Raw genomic sequence first — 12523 nt, forward strand, 5'->3', positions numbered from 1 at the left:
ACCATAGGACCATAGAATCAGGGAATCGGAGAACCATAGGGCCAGAGAATCAGAGAGCCACAGGACCATAGAATCAGAGAACCATAGGGCCATAGAATTAGAGATTCAGAGAACCACAGGTCCATAGAATCACAGAATCATATAATCATAGAACCATAGGACCATAGAACCGCAGAATCATAGAGTCAAGGAATGACAGAATCATAGAATCACACTATCACAGAATCATAGAACCGTAGAATCATGGAATCACAGCATCATAGAATCACATAATCATAGGACCATAGAATCATAGAACCGTAGAGTCACACTATCACAGAATCTTAGAACTATAGAATCATGGAATCACAGCATCAAAGAATCATAGAACCATAGAATCACATAATCATAGAACCATAGGACCATAGAATCATAGAGTCACAGAATCATAGAAACATAAATCATAGAATCATAGAACCATAGAATCACAGAATGACAGAATTGTAGAGTCACAGAATCACAGAATCATAGAATCATGTAATCATATAATCATAGAACCATAGGACCATAGAACCACAGAACCATAGAGTCAAGGAATGACAGAATCATAGAATCATGGTACCATAAATCACAGAGTCATAGAATCACAGAATCATCGAGTCACACTATCACAGAATCATAGGACCATAGAATCACAGCATCAAAGAATCATAGAACCATATAACCACATAATCATAGAACAATAGAATCACGGAATCACAGAATCACAGCATCAAAGAATCATAGAACCATAGAACCACAGAATCACAGAATCACAGAATCATAGTACCATAAATCATAGAATCATAGAATCATCAAGCCACACTATCACATAATCATAGAACCATAGAATCATGGAATCACAGCATTACAGAATCAGAGAACCATAGAATCATAGAATTGCTAGGTTGGAAAAGACCTATGAGATCACCCAGCCCAACCCTACCTGCCCACTACCAAGCTGTAACCCTAAGCGCTTCATCCGCATGTGTTTTAAGCCCCTCCAGGGCTGGGGACAGTGGAAAGGGGCTGGCAGGGCTGGAGGCTCAGGGGGATTCTGGTCTCCCCCAGCACTGTGGAGTGGGTGTGCGGCTGTGGGGGTGATTCTCAATAGGAGAGTGATGGGAAGAGGGAACAGGGGATGGCAATCCTGTCTCCCAATGCCTACTGGGTGGCGGAAGGAGGAGAAAGGGCTTGGTCACCAGCTTGCAGTGAACTTGGGGTGGGTGGGTGAGATACTGAAAATGCCAGCAAATAAACTGTCCAAGTCTCCTTTTGGAGTTTTAGGAAGCAAGCATCCTTTATGAGGCCTGGGCAGCATGAGGGAGCGATCTCCATCAATCATGTGTAGCGAGACAGGAGCTGGGGACAGAATAGATTTCACTTACATGCATATGGATAAATTTCCCCAGAAATCTTATGCATAGTCTATTATTTTCCAAGGTCTAATTTTAATGTTATTATGAACTTTGCAACAGTCAAAACTATTGCTCATTTGGAGCTCTGGAGCCAGCTCTGCCTGACCTTGCATTGAGATGGGGAGAGGCTGCACGGAGGCGATGGCAGGAGCGGGCACATCTGTTCAGCATGGATCACACTGAACACAAGATGTTGTCATCTCCAAAGAATGAGCAGTGTCTGGAAAACACTGTCTGCCAGAAGACATGCTATCGGAAGGACATTCTGTCTAACTTTCAAAAAATACAGTTACTTAGATGAAACTTTACGTTAGCTTAAACCAAAGATATTCCACCTTTTGTAACAGTAACTACTTCTTGTATCAAGTGGGTGGGTGCAGAAGAGCCACCCAGGCAGCAGGTCCCCGCAGCGGGGTGGCAGGCAGCGGGCTGGGTGCTGCAGGGCTGCTGGTGCTGCTCCCTCCGGGGTGCTGCTCTCTCCAAGCGACTTGAGAGCCCCGTGTGGGTCAGGTGGCAGCACAGTCCTGCCTGGGCACCCTGGACACGGTGTAATTCTTCTCGGTCATCCCTTGGAACAGATCTGCTGCTGGGGTGATAAAGTGAGCAGACGTCTTAGGGAGCAGACCGGACACAAGAAACCCTTCAGGAGGCCTGAGTCACTTTACTTCACAGCTTTCCCTCTCCTGAGATAAGGGAAGGGTGGGGGGACAGCCTTGTCCAAAGTTAACATATCGAATCCTGCGGAGCTGTGCAGTGCCCAGTTTTCAGTTGTCCCATTTTGACACAATGTTAGAAACGTTGCCAAAATAACAGCTTTCTGCTTTGCAGAACTACCTCAGACTTGAAAGTGATTGCTCTAAGCTTGAGACCCTTTCTGGAGAAATTTCTTCCATGCAGTGTAATTAATTTTGCTTTTCAAATTGAGTTTGTACTTACCGTATTTTTTTGTTATGCTAATGACATATGCACTGCTGCATTATTCCTGTCTTGTTTTATGATGGGAGGATTTCCCTTTGAAATTGCTCATGAATTAGTAGTCAGTTGTCACAGAAGAAAACTCCAAAGCACAGTTCTAATAATTTATAAAAATATTGATTTGTTAAGTTTTGAGGAACAGAAGAAGTCAGATTTTTCCATAGGGATGTAGATAATGGGTAGATATTAATTCTCTTGCATTAATTTCAGTTTATTCACTCTTAAAGTACTCTCATTTTTTCTTTTCAGCAAATTCATGCGCACTGCAGTTTGTTGAAGTGACTGAAATATAAACTTGCAGAGAACCTCCTTTTCATGAGAAATATATAAAAAAGCCCTTTACAAAAAGCTCAAGCCTTGGTCTTTCTATTGTCTGGAAGAAAATTAATTCCATAATTGCAAAGTATGTCTCTCAGTATGTATTTGCATCCATGGCAGTTACATATGGAAAGACAAATTTCTAGTGAGTAAACTGTTACTATTGCTCACACTCACAAGAATTCTGAAAACAAACTCCTGTGAATCAGAAAAGGTGCAGTCATGGAAAATCTAAATGAAAATCTCGCATAACAGACTGACGTGCCCAGGCATGAACTCTAGGCCAGGGTTAGAAAGTCTTGAAGAGAATTTAGTGTCTGAGAACCTGTGTACTGCACCCCCAGTGACATGAAATTGCCATCTGGCCCATTTATTCATCTATCTAAACTAAAATGACATAAAAAAAATACATTCTCAGACCTTTGTGTATCGGTTGCCAATTAATAACATCTATGATGAAGTGTTGCATGCTGTGAAAGTTTAATAGGCCTAACTGCTTTTGCAGCTCTCGTACAGTGACTTTCTGGTTATTTAAAGGCTTCGTGGTGGTCAGGATCGTAATATTTGAGCCACTTGCTGAAATACTATGGCACGTGCATGTAAAAGGTTGTTTGATCATTACAATAATTGCTTCTGGCCTTAGAAATCTGGTCATTTGTAAGTGATTAAACAGAATATCTATAGGTTGGCAGGAGACCCAGGAGGGCTAAGTCCAGATACTTATCAGCATCAACTACAGTCTATGCAGGCAATATGGCACCTATAGTTGAGAGGTTTCTAGCTTGTAGTACTAGAATTTTCCTGCTGGAATGGACCTGGGACCTTAATCAACACTCAGGCCTTGTGACTTTTCTTACTCGAGGTTAAGGATGCCTCTGAATGTAAATTTTGTTACCACTAATGCTCTTTACAAGTCATCAAGAGAGAACTAATTTGAATCAAGTTTGACACCTTCGTTTAATTTTGCTGATGTTTTAGGCACACAGTATTCTTGGCAGCTGAACTGCTGACTACTCAAAGGAAGGTGGCTGAAGTTATGTAATAGCTCTGTTCTAGAAAACCCATTGTCAGTTGAAGGTGAGGCAAGTGAGTCAGTTCTCTGATGGGCTGGTAGCCCAGCCTGTTTGCTAGGTGAATTCAGCCACAGAAGGTGTTGTGGAGCCCAGCAAGTGAGCGAGTAGCAGAAAAAAAGAAAAGTGTCAGGGATAGAGACATCACTTCTGTGTGTAAGGGGGTACTGGAGACCACTTTGACACTAGGTACAATGAGGGGTATGAGTCGCATGTATAGACGAAGGTGGGAGAAGGGAGATGTAGCACCAGATGGGCAGCTGTGGAAGCAGAGTGGGTGTGAAGGGACACTGGCTGCTGATTTAGTCAGAGGAAATAATATGCTTTTAGACAGAGGAAGCCCCTTTGTTGGGAGGTGTTGGCCGTGATTTGGATGCAGTAATCACTTTTCTGTAATATGGAAATGAGAATGTTCAGAATTAACAGATTAATCTTAAGCTGTTACACGAAAGGAGAAACATATATAACAAGATACACTACATTTGTTAATCAATGCTAATCTTTCTTTTCCTTAAGATCAATACACAGTATTGTAATGCATTTAATAAGCTAATGTTTTGTTCAGTGAAATAAATGTCCAAATCTCCTCTGACAGTGAAATGCAAACCTTAGCTGGCAAACATATTATGAGTTAAACAGAGCAAAGCTATGACACTATATTTCCTTTCCTGGCTCTAGTAGTTGAAAGAAGCTTGCTGATTATCAGACAAGATAAATTATTGCAGCCATAAATACATATATCATAATACGCTCCGAGATGATTTTATATCTCTGTATGCACAGATAATCTACTAGAACAGGCAGGAATGAGTTAAAAAGTATATTACTACATTTAAGTGCCTGTTCTTCAATGTTTTTGTCATATAATCTTGTTACAGGCCAAAATGATCTCTGATTTTTTACGATTTTGTATGAATGATACATGGGCAAATATATACATGCATATTTTATTTAACATGAATATTATTAAGAATTAAGCATTCCCATTAATTTTTTTCTATTTGTTTCCAGACTTGAAAATACAGTCTTTCATGCAAGATAGAAGTGAAGGTGCCAGTTTTTTTGTGACAGAAAGCCAATACCTCTTTGGCAGGGGAGAAATCATATCTATGTATCCAGCAGTACTCTATTGTGGGAGCAATGCCAGGTATGTGGAAGATTAACTGGGACTAAGGTAAAGCATGGAGCTGGTACCAAGCATATTATAATAAACATTATTAAAAAGACCAGGTGTTCTGAACTAGACAAATAGGATGACAGTTCTTGAATTTGTGAGAAGGCCAGGCTTGAAAAAACTGCCTGGGAGTAAGTGGATTGGCGATATGACTGAAAACAGTACCGAGAGTGTGGAATAGACAAAACCAAAAACATCCTGTTTGTCTCTTTAGTTCAGGAACTAATAAGACAATGCTTTCTATACCCTCAATTTTTTAAATGCGAGTTTGGTTTCTGGTAGAAATATGACCACCGTAGAAAGGCATTTTTCAAGTTTTGAGAAATTACCACATCGTCCAAAGGTTATGTACAGGCACCCTATGGCAAACAATCATTGGAATGGACCTGCTGAACTAATAATGTAGGGGAGAGGGTATGCCTGTGTTCTTCTTCCCTCATGGCCTCATTGGTTTCCTGCACAATATATTAAACCCTACCACGAGCTGGAAAAATGTGACCCAGAATCAGATGCCTCAGATGGAGAAGTTGAGTCTGAATGAAGATAAAAGGCCATGGAAATGAAAGAGAACAACACAAGATGATCCTATCACCTGGGGATAACTGAAACACTATAACAAAGCACAAGTACCATGATGGTGGCTGCAGGTGTAGCACCTGCTCCAGCAAACACCTTTCTGGCATACTTAGCCATTTTTTTGCCAGCAACAGTACAGGAAGAATGTTAAAATGCTAAGGCAGAAGCTAAAAAGATCTTAATAACTGTACATCATAATGGAAAAGTTATAAAACAGATAATGGAATGAATTAAGAGAGTGAGAGAACATCATTGCTGGGATATTTTCTTTGGTTGGTCCCCCACAGCCACTGTAATGCATTTCTGCACCCTGTGGTAGTTGTTCTGCTAATGCTAATCTGCTTGTGCTTTGCCATGGTAGCGATTTGTTACAGGATGAGGCAGGTGAAATGCTGCATTTACAACCAGCTGAAAGAATGGAGGCGGGCCAAGCACCTCCTAACACAGTGAAGGGCAAGACTGGGTTGGCCTCTGTGTTTGCCACCAAGAAGAACTTTTAGTTCTGCTGCTGGCTGCAACCCAGTAGGCATTGAGTGGTGGAGACACATGCCATACTAGACCTTGATGTGAGGGATGGCCTTCTCTGTTATAAGAGAGTCATACAGGAGGGGAGGGCAGGACAAGCAGCCTGTGGTTCCAAGCCCCCTGCTCAAGCAGGGTTACCTAGAGCAGATTGCCCAGGACTGTGTATAGTTGGCTTTTGAATATCTCCGCAGATGGAGACTCCATGACCTCTCCGGGCAAACCTGTTCCAATATTTGATCACCCTCACAATAAAAAAGATCAAGAGTTAGCATAAGTAACCTGTCTTTGAACTTCCCATTCCCAAATGCTGCATGAAGAAACTGATTTTGTATGATTTAAACCTCCTTAAGCAGAGGAGAACAGGACAAAAAAAGCCAAGGACGGGGTCTTTGAAGAAAAGAGATGGGAACACAATACCTGAGTGTTGAGAAGCACTCACTGAATATTGCAGAGATGTTACTAGCCTCAAAGACTTTGGAAGGATGATAAAAGATGAGCCTTGCAAGGACAATTAGCAGTGCTACAAAAAAATTAGTTTATAAAAGTATAATGACATTTCTGATAGTGTGAAATGGCTGAGCTTATAAAAAGAAATATTTTTTGGTTTACTGGATTAAAATTTACGAATTTGGGCATTTGTTGGTCTCATTTGCACTTGTGTTGTTTTTATATTTGCAGTGCTCAGAATTGTCTGGGAAATGAAACAATCTCAAAAGAACAGAACTCAAGGTCCTCACTACCCTTGTTGTGAATCCAGTCTTCTAAAACAAAAAAGGGGGTGATGTGGGAGCAACACCAAGTATATGGAAGATTAATTGGGACTAAAATAAAGCATTGAGCTGGTACCAAGCATATTATAATAAACATTGTTAAAAAGACCAAGTGTTCCAAACTAGACAGATAGAATGACAAATCTTGAATATGTGAGAAGGCCAGGCTGGAAAAAAACTGCCTGGGAATAAGTGGATTGGAGATATGACTGAAAACAGTCATGAGAGTGTGGAATAGACAAACACAAAAACATCCTATTTCTCTCTTTAGTTCGGGAACCGAAGAGCTGTATAAAGATCTGCTTGAATGAGAGAAGCCAGTGTTATTTTCTTAATTTGACTCCTGTATGCCATGCTGATTAAAAAGAATATGCTTAGAGAAAACTATGAGGTCTGTGCCTCCTTCATTGCCACACTCTATCACAGAATGGGAAATAGTTTTGAAGACATGAGTACCTTTAAATGTGTATGACTCCTTGTAATGCAAAGAATATGACAGGTCAAAGACCTAGTAGCTCCTCTCTATCCTTTTCCCAGCTGCCTTTTTCTACAAGTTCAGTTACACTGGAAAATTATTTCTCTGTCTGTTTTGGCTGATATTTGAAATTTTAACTCAAAAGCTATGAGTGAGGAAGACAGATCCCCACACAGATCAGATCATGAGGTTTTATTTTCATTAAAAGCCAGACTGAATCACCCGATTGCTGAGCCATCAGGGAATCTGTGTGACACCAGTGCTCTCAACAGTAAAGGTAGTGGCATGCCTGGTGTCTGCTGCCAGTCGTTCCCCAAGCTGTTAGTAGCTTATGTGTCATCTCCGCCCTGGGGCAGCTTGGAAGTTCCCACTATTCTACGACCTCAGACTGCCTTTGGCTAGGCATGTTCTGCACCAGCACGGGCAGGAGCCATAACCATTTAACATTCAATAACAGAAGAGGTTGCTTTAGACGTGGTCCTGTGGACATTTGGCATCAGTAGCCAAGGCTAAAATAGAGAAGCAGGGATGGGAGTAGGACCTGAACCCAGCAAGGCCCTTCTCTCACCATGCTATGAGGCCACGTGCTTTTGAAGTTTATATTCACTGTGATACAGAGCCCCACCTCTGACAGGAGGAACAGAGAGGGACCACAGGTAAACCACAGCTGGGTGGCTTAAGTAAATGGTAGTTAAGATACACACATTTTAAGTCATTCTAGCAGAGGAAGGCATTGAAAGAGTCTCCCATTTTCTGAGTGCTATAATAAACAGCTCTGTCAGTATTGCTGCTCTGTCCCTTGGCTCTGTCATATATATAAAAAAAGAGTACACAATTTCCCTGAATCTAAATCAAGGAAGGCATTGCTGTTATTTAACCTGAGGCTACATGTTGGTAGAACAGCTTCAGATCTTTGGTTTTTCCCATTGCCTAATCCAGCTGCAGCCCTGTTAAGGTTGGAGATTTGCAGGGGACAACCGGCTTTTTGCCTAGTGGGTAGTGTAGGTAGGCACTTCAGCTGATTTGAGAAATTCCTTCTGGGACCTGAGCAACTGGCATGACCATGCCTCAGTCTTGTTATGGCTCTGATCTCAACCTGCCAAAGGTCACATAAGGAAGGAGGTAAATCACGTCTCTAATCAGCCTTGCACCTGAACACCACTTCAAGCTGCTGTACAAAAAGCTGAATCCCTCACAAAGGTAGTGTTATACTCCCAGTAATTACTGGATACTGGAATTAAATTGCTATTAATGGTCAGCTCTGTGCAAGGTTATAAAGTTATTACTCTTCTCTGAATGGGATATAGTTCACTTAATGTCCCATACCATCCTTCTCTACTAGAGCTGCAAATTGATGACCTTTGAGTAAAAAGTGAACCAAGAATCAATGTCTTTAATGCAAAGCAGTTTAAAAGTTATTAGAAAAAATACTAAAGTGTGACGTGGTTACAGTAGAAAGCCACTGTGATAATTGATTGGAGCCCTGTCTTCCTGCACGCCATATAGAATCTTTTATGTGGATAACCCTCAATCTAGAACATAAGGGGTTATGGATATCTTTCAGCTGGCTTCTATACTATAGAGACACAGGGTCCAAACCCCCTCTCTGTCTTGCCAGATTACCTTTAGTGTAAAATGCTTAAGTACCTCTGCCTTGCCTGTTTAGAATCAGGGCCTCACAGTTTAGGAGGCTATTCAGACATAAGACCACACATCATGCACACAGCTGCAGTCCCCATTGATTAAAGTTAAATTCTAGAACCCTTTGTTTCTCCTGTGGAATATCAAGAAAATATTGGTACACAACCATTTCTGCTTAAAATTCACAGACAAAGATTTGTAGTTCTATAAATCTGTTAGGAATTTAACTCAAAGAAGGATGCGCTCCATGCTGTAAACACTCAAACCTTCTCTCTAGTGATCATTTGTTACTATTTCATTGTGCAGAGTGGTTCAGCAGCACTGTTTTCCTCCATGGACCTGCCACTTGAACATTTGGGTTTTTGAATTAACGGTGGAAAAGACTGCCAAGTATCTTCTTACAGATGAATGTATTTCCTTTGATTTCAGTCCAAAACAGGAGAACCTCAATCTTTTCAAAGTTTCTCATGAGACCAAACATGGAAAATATGAATTTGAAAAGCAGGATCTTACCTGGAAAGTATGATCATAAATGTTATAGCAAGAAGCCCAAATATGACCCTAGTGATGTGCTACATGGAGAATTCTGTAGGAATGTTTATAGTCAGTGATGCAATCTATCTACAAAATATCCTTTGGTAGAGGAACAAAATCTAGAGAGGAACAGGCGTGAAAGAAGAAAGTCCCATACTTCTTAATTTTTTAGTACAGTATCCCTAGACTGCCATACACACTGGACTCATTTCATTACTCAGCCCTGTATGCTTTGATCTTGCATGATTGTTCCTAGCTTATAAAGCCAGAGGGACCATTAGGTCACCTAATCTGACATTCTGTATGTTGCAGGCCATTAAATTGCATTCATTACCTTTGTATAGATCTTAAGAATTTCTGCTTGGCTAAAGCTTGTGTTCTAGACAAGCATGTGCTATTGATTTGAAGGCAGCAAAAGACTGTGAATCTATCATTTCCAATACTCTTTGTTTAAATATGATTCCATTGTCTCCTTTATTTCTAATTGGATTTTGTCTTGCTTCAGTTTCAAGCCATTGGTTCTTGGCATGCTTTTCTTCCCTAAACTGCAGGGCTTTTTAAGTACTGCTTTTTTCCGTGACAGCATGGCAATCATAAGCAAGTCACCTCTTGCTCATTTTAACAGACTTCAGTTCTTCCTAAAAGCCATTGTCTGATGTTCTCAAATGACTTCTGGTTTTTTAACAGCTTTCCCAGTTTTATTGCATGTGTTTTTAAAATATGGATACCCAAGCTTTATCTGTTGTTACTGTACCAGACTTTCTAATGCTTTATGCAGGGGCAAAATCATTGTCCACTGCTGATCTGCACTCCCTTAGAAAACTGCAGGCAGAAAGATTCTCCTTCAGCAGAAGTAAATTTGAAACTTCATATGGGGATTTATAATTGTGTTCTATTTTGGAGTTCATAATTTTTCACAAAGCATATTGTCAGACAAAGTATACGTATCAATCGAAGTATATATTTTGATTTCTTCAGCTGGCTGTCCTTCTGTGAAGCTCTTGGTTTTTATAAATTCAGTGTTTCAGTCAGGATGGAAAACGTACTGCAGAAGTTTCCAGAGTGCCCTGCTCTTTGCTTCTGATATAGAGATTGTACTAGTCCTCTTTATACCAGCACAGCCTTGTGCACTCAGAAATAAATGGTTGTCTGCTGTGAACTCTGCATCTTTTGAAGTCACTGCTACATAGCTCCATTGCTGTTCAAAGGAACTTGCATTCCCTCTTCCTAAATGAATAACCTGGATATGTACAGATTTTTTTCATTTGCAAAGGGCTCTTCTCATCAGGCTGTCCATATCTCCTATATGACAGCCCTTCTCATCCGCAAATTTTATCAGTTTTTAACTTTTTGTCGCTGTTTAAAGTTTGCACCCACCGAGAAGGTAGCAGGCACAGCTGTCCGTTACAGTCTGTCTTCAAAGCTTGCTGCTTTGGCAAGTTACCATGCATCAGCAAAACTGATCCTGGACTCACTGCCCATCAGCCTAGTACAGAAAGGAGAGCAGTTCCCACTTGTCACTCATGCTGTGTATGGGCTTTGCTAAACCAAAACTAGCCTGTTTGTTGCCAGCTCCTAAAGGCAGGGCTACCAAAACAGATAAAGAATATCAGTTCTTAATAAGTAAGATGGGGAAAATATCTACTGCCAGCAGGACTAAGGAAGCTCTTGGATATTGATAAGGTATTGACTAAATCCAGACTTGAAGTTAAAGAGCACTTTAGGCAGACTGCAGCCTCTAAGAGCAGAAAGTTGTTCCCAGAAAAAAGCCTCTGCGTAGTGACCACCTAACTCCAGATGTCAGCTTTCCTGAGGAAGAAGTAGACCTGTGTTTTTCACTTGAGCAGTTCCTGCCGCCTGGGAAGATACTATGCTAGAGCCAGGGCTGAAACGGGGGTAACTACTCCTTCACCATCAGCTGTAGCTGCTGCCAATAACTAGTTTATGTAGTGGGAGTGGGAGCCAGAACTAAAGAATTATTTAAGGGGATGTTAATGCCAAGTTTTAGGTCCTTGACCCTCAGAGAGGAATCTGAAGCCCAGCACTAGTCAGATTCAGCTTTTTGCAGAGGTAAAAGGCCACACCAAAACCTAAACCCCATGTCGTTAGTAGGAAGCCTTTTTCACCCAGACAACAGAAAGCAGATAATAAGGACCAGGTTGAGCCCTAAACCTCGGTTTCTGGAAGTGTCTATCCTGTGTGATAGAGCCTGGCGCAGTCTCCAGAGCAGCTGAACTTTGGGATGAAGTCTTGAATTCAGAAGTGTGCATTGCACAGACACTCTGGTGACATGTCACATTTATCTGGAGGTTTTTGTTTTCAGAAGCTTGGATGTTGAACCCAAACTAATAAACCCTCTTGGAGTGTGAAGGATCTTGTTCCTGTGGTCATGTTTACAGTCTCCTTCTTTCCTTCCGTCATGGATAGCATAATAAAGCTACTGTTGCTCATGTCATTTTTTTTTTCTTTCTCGCCCCAATGCCTCCTTTTTGGCCCAAGGCCACTAGCCACTTGTCTGGGAACTGCCCTGGGTCTGTCTTAATATAACATATGCAGTGGCATTTTTACTGCTTTTCAATATTTTATTTCTTGGAGTTCTCAGCAAAGACAGCTTCTAGTTCTCCAGGGGATTAATTGCAGTCTGGCAGAGCAGGAGTGTTTACTAGCTGGACTGCTTCCATCCAAAAGCATTGCTTCCAGACTGTAGTGTGGAGCAATACAAGTGCACTCATGCAGTGCTGTCCCTATGGTAATAAACTAGCGCTAAGCTGGTGCTGCATAGACCCATATGATGTGTCTTCACCTGTGGTGAGGCTAGTCTGTAATCCAGATAAATTGCCAATAAGTAACAGAGCAGAGCTGACTATATATATCTGAAGTCCCGTACAAGTGCATTTTTAAAAATAATGGCACTAAAAGAAAGCAACACTTCAGCATTGCATTTGATACGTGGTAGGGGCTTATTTAACCTGCAAAAGAATGAAGACATTTAGCACCTTACAGGAGCAGATCCTGAATCTCTTGGTGTT

General features: G+C 41.2%; 1 protein-coding gene across 2 annotated transcripts in view; it reads right to left on the minus strand.

Moving 5' to 3' along the window:
- CSRP2 (cysteine and glycine rich protein 2) overlaps positions 1 to 12523 on the minus strand; it is a 300171-nt gene that overhangs the window by 92383 nt on the left and 195265 nt on the right. The window lies entirely within an intron of this gene.

The sequence above is a fragment of the Phaenicophaeus curvirostris genome, chromosome 1 (assembly GCF_032191515.1).
Source record: "Phaenicophaeus curvirostris isolate KB17595 chromosome 1, BPBGC_Pcur_1.0, whole genome shotgun sequence".
In the NCBI taxonomy this organism is placed as follows: Eukaryota; Metazoa; Chordata; class Aves; order Cuculiformes; family Cuculidae; genus Phaenicophaeus; species Phaenicophaeus curvirostris.